The 24,689-nt window shown below is 43.3% G+C and overlaps 1 long non-coding RNA gene across 3 annotated transcripts in view; it reads right to left on the bottom strand.

The window, feature by feature from the left end:
- LOC149120999 (uncharacterized) overlaps positions 1-24,689 on the bottom strand; it is a 127,404-nt gene that overhangs the window by 28,303 nt on the left and 74,412 nt on the right. Inside the window, exon 4 of one of the 3 annotated variants that reach the window (XR_016225360.1) lies at positions 11,217-11,416. The exons of the other annotated variants lie outside the window; for them this stretch is intronic. This is a non-coding gene — a long non-coding RNA (uncharacterized LOC149120999). Of the gene's footprint in view, positions 1-11,216; positions 11,417-24,689 lie in introns of those variants that run through there. 3 annotated transcript variants of the gene reach the window in all.

Genomic DNA, 24,689 nt, shown 5'->3' with positions numbered 1-24,689 from the left:
GTGTGGGTGCAAACTGTTGAAATCTTTACTTAATATATGCTAAATTGATCTTCTGTATATAAAGATAATTGAAAATTAATCTTGATGTGAACGGAAGGGGAGAGGGAGTGGGAGAGGGGAGTGTTGTGCGTGGGAGGGAAGTTATGGGGGGAAGCTATTGTAATCCATAAGCTGTACTTTGGAAATTTATGTTCATTAAATAAAATAAAATATATATATAAAAATAGAATATGTTTGGAATTATTTTTTCCTGAATGTAGATTTTGCTAGGATTGGAGGGGTTTTTTGGTAGGAATATTTTTGATATGGATTAAATTTCTATAATGGTTCTATTATTGCTTAGGCTTTCTATTTTTTTTAAAGATTTAGTTTATTTATTTGAAAGGCAGAGTTACAGAGAGAAAGAGAGAGAGAGAACTTGTATCCACTGGTTCACTTCCCAAATGGTCACAATGGCCAGGGGCTTTGCCGGGCCACAGCCAGGAGCCAGGAACTTCATTTGGGTCTTCCACATGGTTGCAGGAGCCTAAGGACTTGGATCATCCTCTGCTGCTTTCCAAGGTGCATTAGCAGGGAGCTGGATCAGAAGTGCAGCAGCTGGGACTTAAACCGGTGCCCACAAGGGAGGCAGGCATTGCAGGCAGCAGCTTAACCCGTTACACCACAATGCCTGCCCCTCTATTTGTTCTTGACTTAGTTTTGGTAAATTATATTTTTCTAAGATTTTATCCATTTCTTGTCAATTTTCAAAGTTATGACCTGTTTATCACTACAGACTCATCATTATAACATCCAGATTATCTGTGGTTTTTAAGTTTTTTTCTTTTTCAATCCCAAAGTCAAATTTCATTTTTAAATTATCCTTTATGCACTTGAAAGGCAGAAACACAGCCTGGGTCACTCCCAAGATGCCTGCAGCAGCCAAGGCTGGACCACGCCAAAGCCAGAAACCAGGAACTCAGCCTAGGCCACCCACACGAGCGGCCGGGATTCAACTGCTCGAGCCATCAGCTGCTCCCTCCCACAGTGGGCATCACAGGCATGCAGGCATCAGGAGCAGACGCAGCACTCAAACCCAGGACTCCAACCCGGGATGTGGCCTCCCAAGTGCTGTCTCAGCCAAGGCACCAAACACCCACCCATCCCTAAATTTCATCTCCAGTCCTGCTCCTGATGTTTCTTAATCTGTCTCTTCATAGCTTTCTTAGTCATTGTAGTCTTTTCAAATAGCGTGGCTCTTGAGCCTCTGCATTAGAAGTTTAATTTCTATTGGGCTGATTTCTGCATTTATTCTCATGACTTTCTCTGCATTTGATTAATATGGAAATCATCACATTGATGTACATCCTTCCTTCCTCTCTGTCACAGCCGCGGATGCTGTGAAACTCCCTGTAAGCTCTGTTTTGGTTACATTTCATCAGTTTTGACTTTAATATTTTTATTATGAATCAATTCTAAGTAGTTTCTAATGCTCATATGATTTCTTTACTGAATCCTTAATTTTTATAGTTCATTTCTTCGTGTCCCGCTATAGACATCTTTCTAGTTTTTAGTTCTTGGTTTCTAAGTAAACTGCCATATGGCAGCTAAGTTTCTCTCCCCTTATGATCTGCATACTTTTTTTTTGACAGGCAGAGTGGACAGTGAAAGAGAGAGAGAGAAAGGTCTTCCTTTTGCCGTTGGTTCACCCTCCAATTGCCGCTGCAGCCGGCGCGCTGCGGCCAGCACACCGCGCTGATCTGATGGCAGGAGCCAGGTACTTCTCCTGGTCTCCCCTGGGGTGCAGGGCCTGAGCACTTGGGCCATCCTCCACTGCACTCCCTGGCCACAGCAGAGGGCTGGCCTGGAAGAGGGGCAACCGGGACAGAATCCGGCTCCCCGACCGGGACTAGAACCCGGTGTGCCAGCACCGCTAGGCGGAGGATTAGCCTAGTGAGCCGCGGTGCCGGCCATGATCTGCATGCTTCTATCCTTTCATCTTCTTTTCCCACGCCTTTTCCCCTCTGGCTTTATGTAATGTTGGTAGTGGGAAGTTTATAATTCAGTCTTTATGACAGAGGCTATTTAGTAACCTATTCAGCTTAGTGAATTAGAAATTAATACCATCCGGAGACAGACTCAGGGATGAGATTCCGTACCTTCCACTATCTGAGGAGAAAGTAAATGCATCTTTGTACAAAAGGCAGCTTCAACCTGATAGGCATGACACTGTCTTCACTGTTGTGTGAGCGCTGCGAATACCAGGGCACAGTGACGCCGGGACACCAGGATGGCAGCAGTCCTATCAGTGAAGAACTCACGGATGTTAGAGTAGAGGTGCTGCCAGTATTGTCAACGCTTTGTAGGCAGACTCTGCTTGTTCTTTAGTAACTCATTCAGATAACTTTTGTCCTTTAATTTAGGCTTTGTACACTTAATATAATTACTGACATATCTGTGTTGATAGCAATCATCTTATTTCAGATTACTATTTATATCATCTTTTCTACTCCCAATATCTCTTTTTCCGTTTTTTTTTTCTATTTTTCCATTTCTCTCTTCTACTGGTCCATAAATTATACATCTTGGGGTTTTTTCTTAAGAAGTCAAAAGATACATAAAACTTATCAAAGTCAAAACTTCATCAATATCTTTACCTCCTAAAAATAAGACATGGACATCCGAATGATTTACTTGCAGTCACACACTCGTGACCTATGAGGGGTTCTTTAAAAAGTTCATAAACACATACTATGAAAAACAACTATGCATGGATTTCAATTTTTGTGTGCAAAAACAAATTTCTCTTTTGATTCCATTTTTCCATGAAATTCTTCAAGAATGCTCATCTATGCTGAGATTGGAGGTTTCCATGGAGCCAGATAGTACAAATTCAGGCCACAAAACCCCAGGAGTGTGACCTGGAGTACAAATAGACCCCTCTGATCTGAGCAGTTCACCTTCCAACCACCCTGAACTACCTTCACTTCTCCCATCGCTCCATTGTCCTGTCCCCCTTGATCCTTTTCAAATACTCATCCTGGGCCCAGGACATACACATCCTGATTCAGCCCTGGCGCCTTGTTCTGACATACCATTTCTTTCAAGAGGTGTTTCGTGACCACCCCCCTCCAATTCCAGGTGACTCTTCTTGCTTACCTATTCACATCTTTAATGCTTCCCATCCTAACACCTGGCACATTATTTTGTAACTGCCTTCTTTCTTACCTATAGGCTCTTTGACAATAGGAACTATGTCTGCTGTTTCTCTTTTGAAACTCCAGTTCTCAGTACAATGCCTGACACTATCAGTTGCCTGATTAGTGCCTGTTAAACAGAGTCCCTGGCTCGAAATCCTTCACCTATTTCTACTGCTTTTTTACAAAATCCTGTAGGAGCCGGATAATCTTGAAAGCCCTTGTTAAGACTTCGTGCTTAGTTAACATGACATTATGGTGATTACAAGATCTGGCCTTGCCACCGACTAACGCAGGCACCTGTATTTCTGCCCGATGGTGGAACTCAAGGAAGAGGGGACCGTGATTTTACAGAGGTGATCCTGGGGCAGGGACGCATATGTGACACAGCCAATGTGAATTTTCAGGAGCTGCTCCAAACTGAGAGCAGACTGAGGCACTCCCACTGTCGCTCCGAAGTGAAACAACCAACCAGGGGAATGAGCAGACCACGCCATTAACACGTAGTCAGACCATCATCATCTTGCACCTGAAAGGGAAATAAGAACCCACTTGTCATTTGAAGCACAGCCTCATGGCTGAAGGCAGTGGTGTGGCCTGAGCCTGCTCTCGACAGTGTCGTCAGTTCCGGAGCAGGGGGCGCTTGCCCTACAGCTGCGGAAGAACTCTATGGGAAAGTGTGCTCGAGGTTGACTTCCTGAACAAGACACTGACACGCTGTCCTCCCATCGCCTAAGACAAAAGGCAAGATCTTAAAATTCTTGAAGTCAACAGTAATTTCAGTTGAGTTATGAATTCAAATTCCCACCCATGAGTAGGATCTCATAGGAAGTCAGCAGATCAGCAAACGTGTGATAAACGTGTATCTGATCCTCCTCTGGCTGGTCCGATCTTTCTTCAGTTCCCACTGTTAGAAAAGCTGCCTGTGTTATTCTCAGCTTTCTCCCTGTGCCTCTGAACCTCCCAGGTATATCCTGGCGTGGGACTAGCCAGTACCAGACAATCTAGGCCAGATCAACTTGTGTATGTGAGAGAAGGCCCCAGGTGACCCACATCTACTCGCCCAGCCTTGGCCCTTTTTTTCTGTATTCTAGTCTCATGATTTGAAATTTGATAATCATGCCTGTTGCACTGAGTCTGTCATCTGCCTCCTGGCTTTAGTCTGAACCTTGAGTTTCTCACGAACTCTTATCAAGTATTGTCCTGATTTCAGCATCACCCATTGCTTTGGGGGTAACGTACAGCCTCCTTATCTCCCTCACAAACCTCTATTCTCTCATTTTCCTACCTACTCCAATATAGCTTATTTTGCCCCCAACAACCAGAGACAAGTGATCAACTAAATCTCATTACTCCAAATGAATTGCACATTTTAAAAAAAATTTTTTTATTTGACAGGTAGAGTTGTAGACAGAGAGAGAGAAAGGTCTTCCTTCCGTTGGTTCACTCCCCAAGTGGCCGCTACAGCCAGCGCTGTGCCGATCTAAAGCCAGGAGTTAGGTGCTTCCTCCTGATCTCCCATGCGGGTGCAGGGCCCAAGCACTTGGGCCATCCTCCACTACCCTCCCAGGCCACAGCAGAGAGCTGGACTGGAAGAGGAGCAACCGGGACTAGCACCTGGCGCCCATATGGGATGCTGGCGCCACAGGTGGAGGATTACCCAAGTGAGCCATGGCACTGGCCCCCAAATTGCACATTTTCTTATTATATATTCTATTAAGATACAGAAGAGTGGTCTTCATGTTTCATATAACAATATTCCTTTTAAAGAAACTTAATAATGCTTTCTTCAAAATGAGATAGACTATGCTAGAAACACCACTGACATTAATTATATTTGGAGAGATTATAACCATCCAAATCAACTAAACTGAATGACAACATTTGGAATGGTAGACCAAAGACATAATAGAAAGAAAAAATAAGCTATAATCTTTTCCTGTTGATTTAAAGGGAAAGCTAGACAATTGCTTTTTATCTAATTAAGGAGAAGTCTACACATCACAAAATAAAGAGAGGACCATGTAATCACCAGAGCATACATAAAAGAGAGAGGAAAATATTGCCAAGACCTCGTTCTACTCTCCCTATGAAATGAGGCAAATTTGCTCTCTGGAGAATTAATTTAAAAATGGAAACTGATCAGAAAATTACAATCATGTAAGATAATGGATAAAGCTGTTATTCCAGACAAGATCAACTGGAAGGCAAAACAAATAACAAACATCACACAATCACAGAGAAAGTATAAGGAATTAGTTGAACTCAGCTGGAAATGATTCACAAAAATAAGCAGGACTTTTGCCAAAAACCAAAAAAATACAAAACACAATGTAAATGTTCTATCTCCTTTTCAAGAAAGAGTTTTCTATCCTTTTATTCTTTTAATGGTTTCTCTTTTGTATTCACATAAAATTACTCATTCAAAATCCTCTTCCTACAGGGTTGTTGATACGTTGTCCAGGTACCAGCAAAGCCCTCCATGCACAAATGCACACATTGTGGCTTCTCTTCCTGGTCTTTGTAGGATATGTAAAAGATAAATTGATGATGTCGTACTGCTGGGATCTAACACCAAGCGCTATCTTTGTTCACATACATTTTTCTTTTACTTCTCCTTTGAGAAAGACAGTGAAATACGCTGGATTCTCTATCATTTAAATTTATTTTAAATAATACACAAAAGAAACAGAAAGTTGGAGACAGTAGTGTTAATTTCCAAACACCAGTGTAAACAACTGGTCTTCAATCTACAGAGATACAAAGATAATCCCACTCAGTACTCTGTTTCACCTTCTACTTTTCATGTGCTACATTAAAGTATTGATCAAAAGCGCTACCTGGCCTCCTCTGGTATTAATTGCCTCAGCCTTCTGCCTAGAACACTGTTGTCGAACACACGGCTTGCGGGGTACTGAGACTGAGGCTTATTGATGCATTTGTTCAACTGAACGTGCATGTAATCCGCAGGAGATTTAGCACTTGTTGATACTAAGCACGCTTTCTTCTTGCAAGAACTAGCCTAAGCAGCTCTGGGTAACTGAAGCTTGTTAGCTTAGCTTTTTCTTCATTTTAATTGGCTTTCCTCTAGGCAGATTTTAATGGTCCTCTTTTTGCCTGGGTCCTATAGTAGATTCTCAAGAAAGGGGTGGAGCTGTGACACACACCACCAACTCAACTGCTGAAACGGAACCCAGTGTAAACTTCATCGAGAGACACCTCCTTCTGATATCTCAGACAATAGATTTGCCTTTGGAAGGTTGAGGCAATAGCTCTAACACGTATTTTCACACCTGGAAATTGCCTCGCTATTTCTGGCCTTTGGTCTACCTATATGAACTTCAGAATTAACTTTCCATTTTCCACAGGCCCAGGAATTTCCATACCATTTTCCAAAGCAGCTGCACCATTTTACATTCTCATCAGCAATGAGTCAGGAACCCAATTTCCCAATATCTTCATCAATATCATCCTTTTTTTTTTTTTTTTGCTATAGCAATCCTACTGTACATAAATTAGGAGCTCACTGTCATTTGTATTTCCCCAATAATTAATGATGCTGAACATTTTTCTTATGCTTATCGGCAGGTATTCTTTATAGAAATGTCTAAAATTAGGGGCTGATTTCTCATGGCATTAGTCAACTCTGACAATAGTTTTTTATATATAATCTAGACACTAGCCTCTTGATGTGATAAATTACTTGATAATATTTTCTCTTGTATGTAGGTTGTTTTCTTGCTTTTCTTATAGAGCCCTTTTAAGTACAAAAGTGTTTAATTTTGATGAAATACAAAATATTTTTTCTTCGTTCTTTGTGCTTTAAATTTCACATCTTAAAAAATCATTGCCTAACATCATGAAAATTTACACTTTAGGGGTGGACAATTGGTATAGCAGTCCAACACCACTTGGGATGCTCACATCCCATAATGGAACGCATGGATCCAAGTCCCAGCTCCATTTCTGATTCTAGCTTCCTGCTAATGCACACACTGGACGGCAGCCAGTGATGGCTGGAGAAGCTGGGTCCATGTCATCCACATGAGAGATCCAAACTGAGTTCCAAGTTCCTGGCCTCAGCTTGTCCCAGTCTCAGCCATCGTGAGCATCTGCAGAATAAAGCAGAGGATGGGATGTCTCTCTCTCTCTCCCCCTCCCCCTCCCTGTCTTTCTCAAAATGAATAACTAAGCAATTCTTTAAAGGTGTATTTATTTGTTTGAAAGGCAGAGTTACAGAGAGACAGAGAATGGGGAGAGAGAGATTTTCCAACTGCTGATTCATGCCCCAAATGGCCGCAAAGGCTGAGGCTGGGCCAGTCCAAAGCCAGGAGCCAGGAGCTTGATAGCAAGGAGCTGGATAGGAAGAGGAACATCTGGGACTCGAACCAGTACCCATATGGGATGTTAGCACTGCAGGCAGCAGCTTAACCTGCTATGCCAGTGTCAGTCCAGCAATTATTTTTTAAAAAATAAATTTTACACTTTGTTTAAAGAATTTTAAAATTTTTGGTTCTTAACATTTAGGTTTTTGATCTATTTTTCAGACAATTTTTTTATCTTGTTAGATCCAGGTATTCTTTGTTATATGGCAATCCAAATATCCCAGCACCACTTGCTGAAAAACTATTCTATCCTCCATTGAATTCCCGTGGCATCTTCCTTGAAAATCAGTTGACTACATAAGTCAGGGTTTACTTCTGAGCCATCAACTCTATTCCATCTATCTATACATCTACTATATCAGTCTTAGCTGTTGTAGCTTTGTAGTAAGTAAATTTTTAAAATCTATTTATGTATTTGAAAGTCAGAGTTACCAAGAGAGAGAGAGAGAGAGAGAGATCCTCCATCCATCGCTCCATCCACTGGCCTACTCCCTAGAAGGCCACAACAGCCAGAGCCAGGCCAGGCCGAAACCAGGAGCCAACACCCAGGAGCTTCCTCTAGGTCTCCCATGTGGGTGGCAGGGGCCCAAGCACCTGAGCCAGCTTCCACTGCCTTCCCAGGAACATCAATCAGCAAGGAGCTGAATTGGAAGAGGGACATCCAGGACTCAAAATGGCACCCATATGGGATGCTGATGCTGCAGGCAGCAGCTTTACCCCATATGCCACAATGCCAGCCCCTGAAGTAAGTTGTTTTTAAAGATTTATTTATTTATTTGAAAGGCAGAGTTACAAAGAGGCAGAGGCAGAGAGAGAGATAATCTTCCATCTGCTGGTTCACTCCCCAAATGGCTGCAACAGCCAGAGCTGTGCTGATCTGAAGCCAGGAGTCAGGAGCCTCCTCCAGGTCTCCCACTTGGGTGCAGGGGCCCAAGCATCTGGGCCATCTTCTACTGCTTTCCCAGGCCGTAGCAGAGAGCTGGATTGGAAGTGAAGCAGCCAGGACTGGAATCACACTCATACGGGATGCTGGCACTGCAGGCTGGGGCTTTAACCTGCTGTTTCACAGCACTGGCCCCTGTCTTTTCTTTCATAACAGATGATGTGCCCTGGAGGGCATCTCCTCGCCTTTATTGTACTGGGGAGCAGCTGGACCTACTTATTCTGGAAACGCACATCCTTTAGTTATGGACAATTGTATCATTACCTTGCTCTTGCCTTTTCCCCATTTGTCTTCTTGGAGCTCACACTTCTACCTAATCTTTATTCAGAATTTACCACTTTGGTTTAAAGCCTTCTTGGTACTAATTTGAAGTCGGTGTCACCAGCATATGCATTTTCCAGATAAAGGAACCAAGCTCAGAGAGGTTAAGAGATTCGTCCGAGGTTACATCCGTGATAAACGGTGGAGCTGAGACTCCAGCCCCGGCTGTGCTGAGTTGGAATAAGGATTTCAACTCTTCTTCATGCAAACTTGCAAGAGTGCTGACCCTCAGTGTCCAGTTACCTGGAGCCAATCCTGAACTCTTCTGGATCCACGCAAGTAAAGTCAGCTGACTAAGCTGCCGGCTTCCATTTCACTTTGTCTAATCAGCTGAATCTTTTTTTTTTTTTTTTTTTTTTTTTTTTTGACAGGCAGAGTGGACAGTGAGAGAGAGAGACAGAGAGAAAGGTCTTCCTTTGCCGTTGGTTCACCCTCCAATGGCCGCTGCGGCCGGCGCACCGCGCTGATCCAATGGCCGGAGCCAGGTACTTATCCTGGTCTCCCATGGGGTGCAGGGCCCAAGCACTTGGGCCATCCTCCACTGCACTCCCGGGCCACAGCAGAGAGCTGGCCTGGAAGAGGGGCAACCGGGACAGAATCTGGCGCCCCGACCGGGACTAGAACCCGGTGTGCTGGCGCCGCAAGGCGGAGGATTAGCCTAGTGAGCCGCGGCGCCGGCCTAATCAGCTGAATCTTATGTCTGACAGCTTCCCAGGGTCAAATACACGGCAGTACCACTTTTCGTAATTATGACCTTTTTATTCTTTTTGTCAAGGTTTATTATTATTATTATTATTATTCCTTTAAATTGATTTTGTGGATTTCAGGAGGGAGAAGAGAGAAAAACCAATACTGAATTCTCTTTCTTTAATGTGAATTCCCATCTATTTATTCTTAGCCTTTAAAAAATATTAAATACCCTATAACTAATTACTGGAGTTTTTTAAAGATTTATGTATGTATTTGAAAGGCAGAGTTATGAGAGAAAGAGAGATCTTCCATCACTGGTTCATTCCCCCAAATGGCTACAATAGCCGGGGCTGCACCACACCTAAGCCAAGTGCCTAGAATTCCATCTGCGTTTCTCACGTGGGTGCTAGAACCCCAAGGATTTGTGCCATCTTCCACTACTTTCCCAGGTGCATTAGCAGGGAGCTGGATCTGGATGGGAAGTAGAACAACTGGGACTAGAACCAGCGCCCACATGGGATGGCGGCATTGCAGGTGGCAGCTTAACCAGCTGCGCCAAAACACCAGTCCCTTATTACTGCCTTGGAACGCACTTGGTGCTGTTTGTCTCTAAGCAGGACACCAGGTTAACCTGAACGCACTCTTTACATCTCACCCTATTTTACTGTTAGCTTACTTTACACTTTACTTACAGAGTTTCATGAGGATTAAGTGACAATATATGTAATGTACATGGAACAGTGTGTGATATACATTAAACACTACATAATGTGAACTATCATCATGACTTACTATTGAAACAAAATGTCTGCAAAAGACACAATTCTCCCAATGATATGAAGTCTTAAGGACAATTCTGGTTCCCTATTCTGTGCTTTCCTTTCTCCCATCCTGAAGGAATCACAAGGTGTGTTTTGTTTCTTCTCACTCTTCTTCCACTCTCTCTCCCCCAACTCCTACATTTTGTGGAGATAGAATATGATGCACTTTGATTAAAATAAATACATCAGTTTAAGACATTAAAACAAAATGAAGAGATGGTCAAAGAAATTCCAGCAGAGAGAAAACAAAGTACAGGGAGAGTAGGACTATGGATAGAAAAAGATGAGAAAATGAATTTCAGTGAATGAGTCTTACTAGAAGAAATAAAAAGTAAAATCATGTGATGATAGAAGGAATAACTTGAAAAGATGATTTAAGAGTCATAAGGCAGTTCACTGTGAACACACAGATAAGAAAAACATTTTAATGCACATTTGTTTGTAATCCAATTATAGCAAGTTTCACCTCCAACTAAGACAATCCTCCTGCCAAAAACAACTACGTAACAGGCAAAACACATGAACACCGATTTCTAAGACACTGGACATTCGGCAGCAGGACAGGGATCCCGAAGCATGCAAAGCCAGTGAGGCGAGGAGCGGGCTTTGGCCTGGTGGTGGGGTTGCCCTGTAGGATGTCAGAGTGCTGGCTCTGCTCCTGGGCCCAGCTTCCTTACTGTGCACCTGGGAGCCAGCAGATGATGGCTCAAGTGCTTGGGTTCCTGCCATCCACATGGGAGACCCAGATGGAATTCCTAGCTCCTGGCTTCGACGTGGCACAGGCCCAGCTTTAGATAGTCATGTGGGGAGTGAATCAGCAGATGAGATCTCTCACTTTCTCTGTTTTTCAAATAAACGTGACATGTTTTTAAGAAATGAGAGGAGCCCGCAGAGTGCCTCACCTTGCTGTTTTGAGAGCGTCTCCAGGACACGATGGAGAAAGGTAGAGCTGAAGCAGCACCAATGACTCTCTGAGCTGAGGGGGTGCAGAATCCTATGCACAGTGGGAATATCCTCGAAAAAAAACAAAGGAAAGACTTCCCAGATACACGAACACTAGAAGAGTACATGGCTGCAGACCTGCAGTATAAAAAACATTAAAAGGAGCCTTTCAAATAAAATGAAAACACCATCAAGTGGAAACATGGGTCTACATAAAGTAAGGAAGATAGCCAGCATTTTTCTTTTTTTTAAAGGTTTATTCACTTATTTATTTGAAAGGTACAGTGACAGAGAGGGAAGGACAGAGAGAGATCTTCCATCTTCATTCCCCAAATCACCGCAGGAGCCAGATCTGTGCCAGGCCAAAACTGGGAGCCAGGAGCTCCACACTTATCTCCAGGTGGGCGGCAGGGGCCCGAGCACGTGGGCCATCCCCTGCTGCCTTCCCAGCTGCACAGCAGGAAGGAGGTTGGAAGCAGAGCAGCCAGGACTTGAACTGGCACTCTGATATGGGAAATCAGCACTGCAAGTGGCAGCTCCAAAAGCCAGCAATTTTAACAAGATGAATAAAGATAGTTTCTTTCTTATTAGCTAAATCTCTTGAAAAGATACTTGAATGTTTAAACAAAAATAAGTAGGACATGGTGCGACATTTAATATATGTAAAAGTAAAATCTGTGACAATAGTAGCCAAAATGTCAGGAAGGGAGAAATAGAGTATCTGTTCTAAGGATTTTACATTGTACATGAAATTATGTCACTTGAAAGTAAACAGTGGCCAGCGCCGCGGCTCACTAGGCTAATCCTCCGCCTTACAGCGCCGGCACACCGGGTTCTAGTCCCGGTTGGGGCGCCGGATTCTGTCCCGGTTGCCCCTCTTCCAGGCCAGCTCTCTGCTGTGGCCCGGGAGTGCAGTAGAGGATGGCCCAAGTACTTGGGCCCTGCACCCACATGGGAGACCAGGAGAAGCACCTGGCTCCTGGCTTCAGATTGGCGCAGTGCACCGGCCGTAGCAGCCATTTCGGGGGTGAACCAACAGCAAAGGAAGACCTTTCTCTCTGTCTCTCTCACTGTCCACTCTGCCTGTCAAAAGAAAGAAAGAAAGAAAGAAAGAAAGAAAGAAAGAAAGAAAGAAAGAAAGAGAGAGAGAGAGAGAGAGAGAGAGAGAGAGAGAGAGGAGGGAGGGAGGGAGGGAGGGAGGGAGGGAGGGAGGGAGGGAGGAAGGAAGGAAGGAAGGAAGGAAGGAAGGAAGAAAAAAGAAAGTAAACTGCGGTAAGTTAAATGTGCGCAGTACATACCACAACACAACCTCTGGAAGGCAAAACAAAGAGTTACACCTAAAGACTCATCCCAGGAAGTACCACGCTAACACTTACCAAAAGAAAGCTGCAGTGATGAGGTATTCAGATAATGTAGGTCCCTGAGTAAACAAGGGTGGCGCTCTCTGTGGACCCACTTATCAAGACAATGTATTAGTCCTAAACTGTGAATGTAACAGTGTAACTTCAAAGAACATGAAGCAAAAACCAATATGACTACAAGAGGAAAAGACAGGCCCACAGTTACAGTTAGAGATTTCAATGCCCATCTCTTAATAATTGACGGAGGAAGGAAACAGAACGTCAGGGCAGCTAGAGAAGACCTAATGTAATCAGACAACTTGTCCCAACTACTCCATCCAAGGACAGCATAATACGCGGCTCAAGTGCATATGGACAAGACTGACCACATTTGGGAGCAGAAAGCAAATCTCAACAAGCATAAAAGGTTTCAAGTCATACGAAACAGTTCTCTGACCACAATTAAAATGCAAAAGAGCACACGAAAACAGGATGGCGGGGAGTGGCCATCAGAGACAATTCCGTGTAACTTCCTCTGACTTATGCCCCAAGCCACGTGAGTTAGGAGGTGGGTGTTGTACAATGTTCTACCCGGCACGTATCACGGACTACCATCTGCCCCCAGCCCTCCACGTCCAGGCTACAGCTGGGTTCTTCTCAGGGTTTGCACCGCTCAGAAGGAAAGGCAGGCACTTCTTTCACAAGCTGGCTGAGTCTTTCTATAGCTCCATCTCCTCCTCAGTGCGTTTTGCAAAAATCTCCCCATTCCTGCCTATCAGTAGCATTCAGAGCCTAGTTTCCAGCTCTGGAAGTCCTCTTCCTCTAATTTTACGTTCCTTTGGTTGTTTCAGTTAGAATTTATAAGAAATAGTTAAATGCGCAAATCACTTCCTTAAACCATAACCCACATATTTTTTTCTAATAAATACAGATCTTTTTTTTAATTTCAAAGCACCTGGAAATACAGAATTTCATAAACTATTCTTGGTTCATGAAACTGTATATTTTTCTCTAAACAATTATCTTCAAACTTCTAGCTATAGTACAAAAGGATTTGCAGCATATCTCTACCAGAAAAAAATGTATATCCATAGAGCTAACAGCCATATTCTTCTAGCACTGCTGTAATGAAATGGAGCAGATGGGTTTTTAAAATCACAATATTGTCTGGGAAGTTAAAAGTTAAAGAAGGAGACTTTAGGAAAAGGAGAGGAGAAAGGATGAAATTAGTGACAGACCAAATAGCTAAAGTCCTTGTTCAATCACAGCCATAAAATGTGTGCAAGTGCATGCGCGTACACACACACACACACACACACAGGGCCTACTTCTTTATTAAAATGCATAAAGCAGCCAGAAGAAGGAGCACCAATAAATTCTTCTGTATAAGCAGAATTTTTTAATGGCTCCCTGAACACTAATAACCACTGCTCTCTTATGTGTACTTGACTCTGTTTAACCTTTTTCTGGTGCTTTTTAACTTCTCCAAGTCAGGTACTAATATGGAACTAATGTGGGGTTTATTTTCCCTATAGGAATAGCAAAAAGAGCAGTGCACATTATCGTAATCACACAAGTCCTCCTAGCAAGGGTAGGACTTTAGATCAAAGCCTATGCATTATAGCCCAGGAAAAGAATTTAATAACAATTGCAAGGCTAAGCAATCTTGTTTCTAAACATCAGGTATTTCTTTGAATATTAGTCACAGAAAAAACTGCTCTTGGCAAGCAAGTGGCCCAGCAGGAGCGAGTGTGGACATCAGCCCTGCCTTAGCTGCTGTTGGCCTCGGCAGCAAAGACAGCCGTGGAGTGACCACAGCCTGACATTGATGGAGGATGGCTGGAAGCATGAACCTGTTTCATGTTTGCAAGATGAATTTTCGAGGTGTTTTCACTGCTGGAGATGATACAATTAAATGGACGGCGTAGGGGCAATGTCCCATCTCTGATCATATCAAGCATACGCCTCAATATTCCAGGTTCTTTGTGAGTTGCTAACTTGAAATGTATTAAACCATATCCCAGACTCAGCATCTCTACCTGCCTGTTTCATCTTCATTTAAGGGGTGTGGGGGGTGGGGTGGAATATGCGAGGGGGTTGTTGTGATTCTCCCCTCTCAAGATACCTTGGGGATGCTGCGAATGCTGCCACGGTGGAAATGAACAAGATGCATCAAGATTTTTTTCCCCCTGACTTTTAGCTGCTGGAGACTTTTCAATTCCTTTATTTCTCAAATACAGAGGTCACCCCCAGCGTCCTGCCACCACAGTGGCTGTGTTCCAGCAGTATTAATCCATTTCCTGCTGGGCTTCTGCAGAAAGAGAAATTTATTCAACACCAGCAGGGAGAAGACAAGGGAAAAATTAAGGGAGAATGAATAAACACATAGTCTGACAACGGAGAAGAGCAAGAACAAAGTAAATGACTACATGTGGGTATGGATTTACGTATAAATAGAGGGTCACAAGGAAAATGGCACAGGAAAGGGGACCCAGAAACCAATGTATTTCTCTTTAGGAAAAAAAAGAGAGAGAGAGAGAAATGAGAATTTGTTGAAATGCAGCTACCTTAAGGTTTTTGTCTGAGTGCAGTTAAAATATCATCTTGAAATAAGGACACTTCTCTCAGCCCACAGAGCAGGCCAGAGCAAGAAAATCAGTTGCTTCCAGATATTAGCCCGATATTTTCATCAGAGCTGTAGTCAGACACGCAGCTGGACGAACACACTTCCAACTCTCACCCTGACACCCTAAACGTGCTCATCACATTTGGAAATGCCCATGTTTGCACTCATGATTGTTTTCAGGAGCAAGGCCACAAAGGCAAATGAACTTGGCTACTATCCACCTCTTTTAACTATAGTTGGCGGGGAGCACTAAAATATACTGCCCCAAGACACTTATCTGCAAAGACAAGACAAAGTTAAAACACATCTTGTTCTGATTTGATAGACAACTAAGATACAGGCTAAAAAAAATGTCTGCAGTAAACAGACACCAGACATACAAATTCTAAAATACTCTTGAAGCAATTTTGAAAATATGGCCCTAAAGAGATCATATACAGGGGCCGGCACTGTGGCACAGTAGGTTAATCCTCCACCTGCGGCACCAGCATCCCTTATGGGCACCGATTCTAGTCCCGGCTGTTCCTCTTCTGTTTCAGCTCTCCGCTGTGGCCTGGGAAAGCAGTAGAAAATGGTCCAAGTCCTTGGGCTCCTGCACCCACGTGGGAGACCTGGAAGATGCTCCTGGCTCCTGGTTTTGGATTGGCTCAGCTCCAGCCGTTGCAGCCATTTGGGGAGTGAACCAGCAGATGGAAGACCCTTCTCTGTCTCTCCCTCTCACTGTCTGGAACTCTACTTCTCAAATAAATAAATAAAATCTTTTTAAAGAAATAAAAACAGAGATCATACACAACGTGATGTCCAAGGATGAAAGTATAACCACAGCATCCATGATAATGCAATCAAAGAGATGCAGACGGCCACCACGATTTTCACTTAAATATCTCATTTCCATAATTATATTCATGTAGTACGTATTTCCATCAGATCAACGTGTTTATTTTATAAATAACTTCTCTCTGACCTCCACATTTGGAGAATTAAATTCTATAATCTTTCCTTTCTCCTCTCATTAGCACCAGAAAGTAGAAGATGGAGATCTGAATTGTACAGAAACTTTAGAACTATTTGGTAGTAATTACATTGATAACTATCACCATAGTTCTACCTCAGCTTTAAAAAATATATTTAGTTATTTATTTAGAAAGTCACAGTTACAGGAGCAGGAGGGAGAGACAGAGAAAGAGACAGAGAGACAGAGAGACAGATCTTCCACACACTGGTTCACTTCCCAGATGGCCCCAACAGGCAGGGCTGGCCCAGGCCAAAGAAAGGAGTGTGTGTCTCCCATGTGGGAACAGGGGCCTAAATACCTGGGCCATCTTCTACTGCTTTCCCCAGGCTATTAGCAGGGATTGAAAGTGGCAAAACAGAACACAAACCAGCCATGCCACAACACCAGTCCCTGGGTCAACTAATTAAAGTTCCAATTAAGGGACAATGGTGACATCAATTGGGAGGATGGCCTTTATGTCCGAGAACTCAAGCTATCATGAAAGCTACTGATGTGAGCATGATTTTGTCCTTTCCCCCCATTTATAGATGAAGAAACTGAGGGTTGGAGAAGTTAATGGTTCTTTTTTTAATGCCAACAACCACATGGCCAACAACCAAGATTTGAATGACAACCAGTGTGATTTCAGAGATGAATCTGTCATTGACTACACTTACTGCCTCCCTAGTCCTGACACATCCTAAACCAAGGTAGAGAAGCGTAGGATTCGTAGTCACAGTGTTTGATATTCTTGTGCAACTACAACTACTTGTCCTTCGGTGCACCCCGGTGTCTGCTCGAGTAAACTCCAAGATCAATGCAAAAGTATATTTCCAGTTTGCCCATTAATAACCCCCAAGCACCGAGATTTTCATTTATAGATCCCACTAGAAAACAATGATTTATGGCACCATCTTCAAAGAAGAACAACAGAGGCGAGCGTTCGTCCTAGTAGTTCACATTCGACATCGGTATGACCGGGTTCCACATCCGGCTTCCCTCTTGACTCTGACTTCCTGTTAATGCAGACCCTGGGAGGCAGTGGGCAATGGCTCCCACGTTTGCATCCCTGTCACCCACCTGAGAGAACTGGACCAAGTTTCCAGCTCCTGGCTTCAGTTTCAGCCCAGCCCCAGTGGCTGTGGGCATTTGATGAGTGATGGACCAGCAGATGGGAAAACTCTTCCTGTCTGTCCGTTGGTCAGTCTCTTTCTCTCTCTCCTCTTTCTCTCTGCCTCTCGAAAATAAAAACAAAAATGAAGAACAATAACAAGAAATCTAAGTAACCCAGTTTATTTAAGAAAATTTTTTCTAGTACCTAGCTGTGTACATTTTTCAAAATAGGAAATGCTTTCAACCCTGCACTGTCAATTCAGTATTCCTTAAGCGGTCAGCTCTTACCAAGGGCAGCCAGGGTTTCCAGCTCCATGCAGTAATAGTGGTAATAATACCTTGTGTTTCTCTAGCGCCTTTTCTCCAAGGAGCTCTGCATTATTGGATTAACTCCACCAGCTTCCCTTGCCAACACACTTCCAAATATAATATTACCTTTTATTACTGTGCATTATAAGGAGAGAAAAGGCATTTGAAGTGCAAATACTATACTAAAGAATCAACAAATATAGATTATCCCTAATGCAAACACATCTCAAGAAAAATGTATATATCTTTACACATATTCCGGCCCATTATTAGGGGAATTCTTGACTTTTTTCACCTTTAACTGAACTGCATTTCCATAGCTAATGGGTTACCAGTAACATCTGAAGTATCTGAATGTGTAGTTAAAGCCTAAGGAGATAATCCATTGGGCAATTTTGTTCCTAGATTGATCATAAAATTGGAAATGGAAAAATATCTCTGAATGTGGGTGAACACTTTTCAGTTGTAACCAAATGGCAACTTGATACAATACCCTGAACAAAAGGGGGAAAAACACAATACCTATATATTCTGAGACAGCTGACCAACCATTTTCCTATAGTAAGCCAAGATTACAACCTACGAATTTGGTAATTCCATGCCTCCTGTCTCCATCCCATGCTTCCTCCTATCAGGCGACAGAGCCAAACACTTTGCCCTACACTGCAGTGAGCCAAGCCCAGGAACTGCTCACATACGACTCTGAAAGCCAGTCAAAGAACCAAACCTCGCCCCTGCCAAAAAAAGTTTTTTGACTTCCTAGAAAATATTATAATCATGTGGACAGGATGCTGCTGACTGATCCACATGGCTTATTTCTTTCTTTCCAGAAATATTCACGCAAGTCAGGATCCAGACAGCCAGATGTGGAGTGTTTACGTTTGTGATCTCACTGTTTATGACAGTCCAGTCAAACAGAATCTTTTTTGTGGAGCAACGCCGGTGTCCCCGTTGCTTCGTACGAATGTTCCTTTGGACATTTGCGGTAAACAGTCTGACCACATCTGTCACGTGTCTGGAACTTACTTCAGAGGCAAACGGCGATATGCAGCATATGGGCTTAGAATTCAGTGAAAGTTCTCTCGTGAGGAGCAAGATTAGAATTTCATGATCACAGAAGAGGAAGTTGTTAAGTCAGCAATTCCAGACAGAGTGTCCTGCCAAGTGGTGGAGGGTGAACTGGTGGGGACAGAACAGGGTAAGAAATTAAAACACGAAACCAGAACATCGGAAAGTTAAAAATGACAGTAATAAAGGGAAAGTTAAAACGATGACTAGATGTGCTATATTCTTAAAGTCTACTAACATCTATAAAGAGGATAATAGTTGCTAAGATGCTGTAGTTAAGAGTTGTTCTCAGTGTTTCATTCCTTCCTCATCAAAAAACATCTAGAATAAAATTTGCTGATCTTGGAGACACTGTAACATCCAACATTTGCTAAGATGTATTCAGTACTCCCTAGGTCAGAGGTGAGCTACAAGTATTTCTACACTGTAAGGAGAAATGATGACTTTTAAATCACCGGTATGGTTATTGCTCTTTTAATTTGAAAGATTAGGGTTGTCCCTCAGTGTCCAGGAGACCCACCCCCCACACACATGCCAAAATCCACCCACGCTCAAATTCCTTCTGTAAAATTGTAGAGTATTTGCACATAATACAACACAATACCATATACTTTAAAATTTTTATTTATTTATTATTTTTTTAACAGGCAGAGAGAGAAAGACAGAGACAGAGAGAAAGGTCTTCCTTTTGCCGTTGGTTCACCCTCCAATGGCCGCCGCAGCCGGCGCATTGCGCTGATCCGAAGCCAGGAGCCAGGTGCTTCTCCTGGTCTCCCATGCGGGTGCAGGGCCCAAGGACTTGGGCCATCCTCCACTGCACTCCCTGGCCACAGCAGAGAGCTGGCCTGGAAGAGGGCAACCAGGACAGAATCCAGCACCCTTAACCGGACTAGAACTCGGTGTGCTGACGCCGCAGGCAGAGGATTAGCCTATTGAGCTGTGGCGCCGGCCCCAATCCCATATATTTTAAACCACCTCTGAGTTACTAATGATACCTAATCCAAAGCCAAAACATTACTCTATTTGCATGGGTTCAGCATAGCACTCAGCAGACAGCAAATTCAAGTTTTGCTGTATTGGAACTTTCTGGAATTTCTTCCCCCAAAAATGGTCGAGCTGTGGTTGGGTGAGTCTGTAGATTTGGCACCTCTGGATGCAGACAGCCTACTACACTAGCCATACCCTAACAATAACACCGTTCTCCGACCCTAGATTTATTGAACATGGCACAATCACGTATTTGTAACAGATTACGTTACCTGGAATGTTATTCTAAGGGAAGCAAATGGTTATGCCTGCTCTACATTCTTGTCCAAGCTTCCTCATGGCAAACGGTCTAACGTTCATTTCATCAAATGCTTATGTAAAAGACAAATACTAGTATGTAAATGTAAAATGCTAGTATGCGTATGTAATACAAATACAAATACTAGTACACGTATGAAGTAGGGAGAGCTCAGCATGATTCCACAATCCAGTTGTTACTCTGCTCAAAGCGTCACCAGCATCATCCCAATCAAAAGGAACAATACTCTCCTGTACCTAATGGCACACCCAACAAGAAGGGGACCACACGGAAGAAAACTTCTTCAAAAGCCAATACACACACACACACACACACACACACACACACAAAAAAAAAAAAAAAAAAAAAACACCATTTTCAAAAAGGTAATCCCCATCATCACCATCCTAAAAGGCTCTCTATTCGCTACTGGTAATAAAATCAGGATGGTTTTTAAAAAAATGACTTTTGGGAAGACTGTCTTTCCAAAAATGGCCACAGCCTCCTTTTTCAGTGGCCCTGCCGCTTCTTTGTGGAAAAGTGGAGTCTGTATCCCCTCTTTTTATATCTGGACTGGCCCTGTGATCTATTCTGACCACACGACCAGCACAAATGTGGAGGAATTGATGCTGCACAGTTTCAAAGGCTGGGCCTTACCAGATCTGCAGCTCCTGTCAAAACTCCATGATGCTCCTCCCTAGAAACCAGGCGCTGTGCTGGGATCAAGTGGGCCCCGTCCAGCCACTCCCCAGAATATGTTCTTCCTCCTCTATATTTTTCCAAAGATGATTTTGAAGAACTAGGACGACTTCAAATCACAATTTACTGCCTAAAGTAACTTTTCTCAAATAAAAAACATATTGTATCAACTTCCAGAGAATGGAAGATCTCTCTCTCTCCTTGTAACACTGCCTTTCAAATAAATACTCTTTTAAAAAAAAAAAAAAAGGCTCAAACATCCTCTTAATCGTTTGGGATGGGCACAGCCTCTTAAAAACCTGGGTTTGAATGTCAATTCTGCAACATTATTTGAATCTCCATTTTCACCTCTAAAATGAGAAAAATTCTCATGAGAATTCAAGAAGATAATATGGGGTACCTTAGGCTACTCAAGCTGTGCTAACGAAACACCACAGAATGGGTGGCTTACACATTACTTATTACAGGTCTGGAACCGGGACGCCTGAGACCAGGTCGCCTGCATGGGCAGTTCTTGGTGAGGGCCCTTACTCCTGACTTACTGACGGCTGCTCCCATGACAAGACAGAGCTCTGAGCTCTTTGCGCTTGGGTATATGAACGCCAAGCCCATCTTGAGGACTGCACTCCTGTGACCTCACCCAAATCCAGTGACTTTCCCAAGGCTCACTTCCTAACACTACCACACGGGTGTTAGAGCTTCAGTCCACAAACTTGGGGGAACAACTTCAATCCATAGCACATGGAAAAGGGCTTCTCAGTGGTAGGACACTGAGCAAGCATGAGAAATTGCTACTCAACCGACGATTCTGGACATAGTAAGAATGTAATCCCATACAGAAGAAACTCTGGGCTGTTACATCCAACTTTAGGGAAGTGTGAACTTGGGCTCTGACTTTCCCAGAACTTAGGCACCAAATCCAAGTTTAGGAGACTCAGCAGGTCCTGGCATTTGTGCACTCATTCCACAAATACTGATTGGGCTTCTGCAATGTAGCTGATGCTGTTCCAGCCACAAGAATCAACTTGCACAAGACAAGATCTGTGCTTTCCTGGAGCTCTCGTCCGTGTGACTAGAGACATGTTACTGTTCCAAAGAAAAAGAATGAAAACATCCGGGGAAGGAGACAGACTGTAACAGGGGACGGGGGTGGGGGTCTCTTTTAGGGATGGCTTTTTTGAAAAGGTAAACCTCAAGGAAGGGAGGAAGAGCAAACCATGCATATGCAAGGGCACTTCAACAAGCTCATGGGAAAAATGGAATTCGAAGGTAAGTTTATTTTGGTTCTAAAAAAAAATTTTTGAAATTCACGCACAGTTTTTTCATTGCATGCATTTTCCATGAACTTTCTGAAGACCTCTCCTATGTGTGGAAAGACACGTCAGGTGGTGGGAGAGCCTGTGCCAAAGCCCTGCAGTGCAGACAGGCTTGCTGGGTCCAACAGTCAGTCGGGGAGGCCGGTGCAGCCAGGGTGGAGGCGGTGAAGGGAAGAAGGGTGGGAGGTGGGGAAAGTGAAGCCAGTGGACCACAGCCCCCACCACAGAGTTTACTGCAATTGAGAAGAGATCCAAAAAATGGGTTTTGAGCAAAAGAGAAGCACAACCCCATTTGCCTTTGAAAGAGGTGGCTAGCATTGGACAGACCGTGGAAGCAAGAGGCTAGACACAAGGGATGCTGCAGTATGGGTTTGGTTATACAGTCAGGAACTGTATCCTGGATCTGATTCAGACTCCGAGCCAGCAAGATCCACAAGTACAGGAGGTACAGGGTGGGAAGAGGTACTATACTGTTTCCAGGAAAACAAAAAAGGGGCCAACGCGGTGGCACGACAGCACCGCATGGACACTGGTCCACATCCTGGCTGCTCCGCTTCCAATCCAGCTTCTTGCTCATGTGCCTGGAAAAGCAGTGGAGGATGGCCCAAGTACCTGGGCCCCTGCACCCATGTGGGAGACCGGGAAGAAGCTCCTGGCTCCTGGCTTTCACCTGGCCTAGCCCTGGCTATTGTAGCCATTTTGGGAGTAAACCGGCAGATGGAAGATCTCTCTCTCTCTCTCTCTCTCTCTCTCTTTCTCTTTCTCTTTCTTCCTCCCTCTCTTTAACTCTGATTTCCAAATAAATAAATACATATATATATAAAATAAATAAAAAGAAGAAAACAAAAGGAAAATTTTAGGGTTCATTTTGTGGAAAGATAGCCCCCCAAAATGATTCATTTTTAGCACTAGGCTTTGAATGTTCCAGCCAAAAAAAGTTTAATCTTTTAATACTAGTGATCACTTTAGAAATTATTCAACTATCATATACATGTACTCATTTGGGGAAATATTATGAGATGCAAAAAAGCAACTCAAGTCTTATTTTCTCCCATTAAAGCTTTGTAACTAAGCACAGCTGCAGACTACCCAGGCATCATTATAGCTCCACCTGGCAGGCAGGCCCCTGGGTTGGAAGCATAGCATTTCATTAATAAAATGAAAGAATGTGCGAAATTGTATTTTTAAACAGCTGCAATGGAAGGAGTGGCGTAGGTGGCAAGCTCTCTTTGCTAAGCCACAATCTAGTGTGTTGAAATGTCACGTGAACACCACCTGTCATCCCATCTTGGCATGAGGAACGCTGGCCTTACCCCAGGGTGTTGGGGCAATACACAGGGCCTCCTTAATGCAGTCACTCTTGTCATTTCACCGCATTCTAGGAAGGAAAAGGCACCACTTCACTCACACTTTGCAAATCTCTTTGTTTGCTTGAAACTACAGGTTATCAAACAGCGGCATTAAAGGAAAATGTGTGTAACTAATCATGATATTGGCCACTGTCCAATAATTTCTCATTCATTTATTCACTGAGTGATCTGATTTCACTACACTATTGAGTTACTGCATACACTAATTAGTAAGCCACAGCTCAACTCTTCTCCTCCTCCTACAGGTACTAGCAAAATCCAAACACATTTTTACAAAGGACAAAAATCTGTTTGGTCTCTAATTCTTAATAAAGGGGAAAATTTAATCTTCTACTTCAAATTATTCATCTTACAGATTAAAAATAATTCAATTTTGTACCTAGTTAATAGAATGGAATGTTATAGAATCAAATAACACCTCTTCAAAATAATTAAACTAAAATATGCTTTTAGAGATAAAAGAATTGATAAATCTCTACTGTAGGAGTTGTTTTTAGCATAGTTCCCTTAAAAATCTACAGAATAAACAGAAATAAGGCATGCTTATGATCGATTTAAGAACAGATTTGATAACGCTACAGAATTCTTTCAAATGTCCATAAAACATTTTTTAATTAACCCAATGCTAAGTTCCAAAGAAAAACATACAGTTACATTCTGTAACTACAGGGCAAAATTAAAAAGTAAAAATCCGAATTCTGGGAGGGAAATAAGAGTCTAGATCTGAGGCAGGAACTGGTTGCACAAGCAAAGCCTGGACATATTCTTGTACCAGAAAACAAGACAAAGACCATGAGAGCCACACAAAAAGAACCTCGGAGTCAATGCAAAAGGCCTCCCATGGGTCAAGGGCTGGAAACCAAGAGCGTCAGAAAGGACCCCGGTGCTGTGGCATAGGAGGCTAAGCCTCTGCCTGAGGTGCAGGCATCCTATATGGGATCCAAGTCCCAGCTACTTCAATTCCAGTCCGGCTCTCTGGTTATGGCCTGGGAAAGCAACGAAAGAAGGCCCAAGCGTTAGGGCCCCTGCACCCACGTGGGAGACCCAGAGGAAACTCCTGGCTCCTGGCTTCAGATCGTCCCAACTCCAGCTATTGCAGCCATTTGGAGAGTGAATCAGCAGACAGAAGACCTTTGTCTCTGTCTCTTCCTCTCTCTATCTGTAACTCTGCCTCAAATAAATGAATAAGAATCTTAAAAAAAAAAAAAAAAAAGAGTTTGGGGGCCGGCACTGTGGCACAGCGGGTTAAAGCCATGGTCTGCAGTGCTGGCATCTCATATAGGTGCTGGCT

This window comes from Oryctolagus cuniculus, chromosome 18 (genome assembly GCF_051225735.1).
Source record: "Oryctolagus cuniculus isolate XC-2025 breed Fujian yellow rabbit chromosome 18, ASM5122573v1, whole genome shotgun sequence".
In the NCBI taxonomy this organism is placed as follows: domain Eukaryota; kingdom Metazoa; phylum Chordata; class Mammalia; order Lagomorpha; family Leporidae; genus Oryctolagus; species Oryctolagus cuniculus.
Note: the sequence above shows the minus strand (reverse complement) of the source record. Positions and strands in the feature narration are given on the sequence as shown.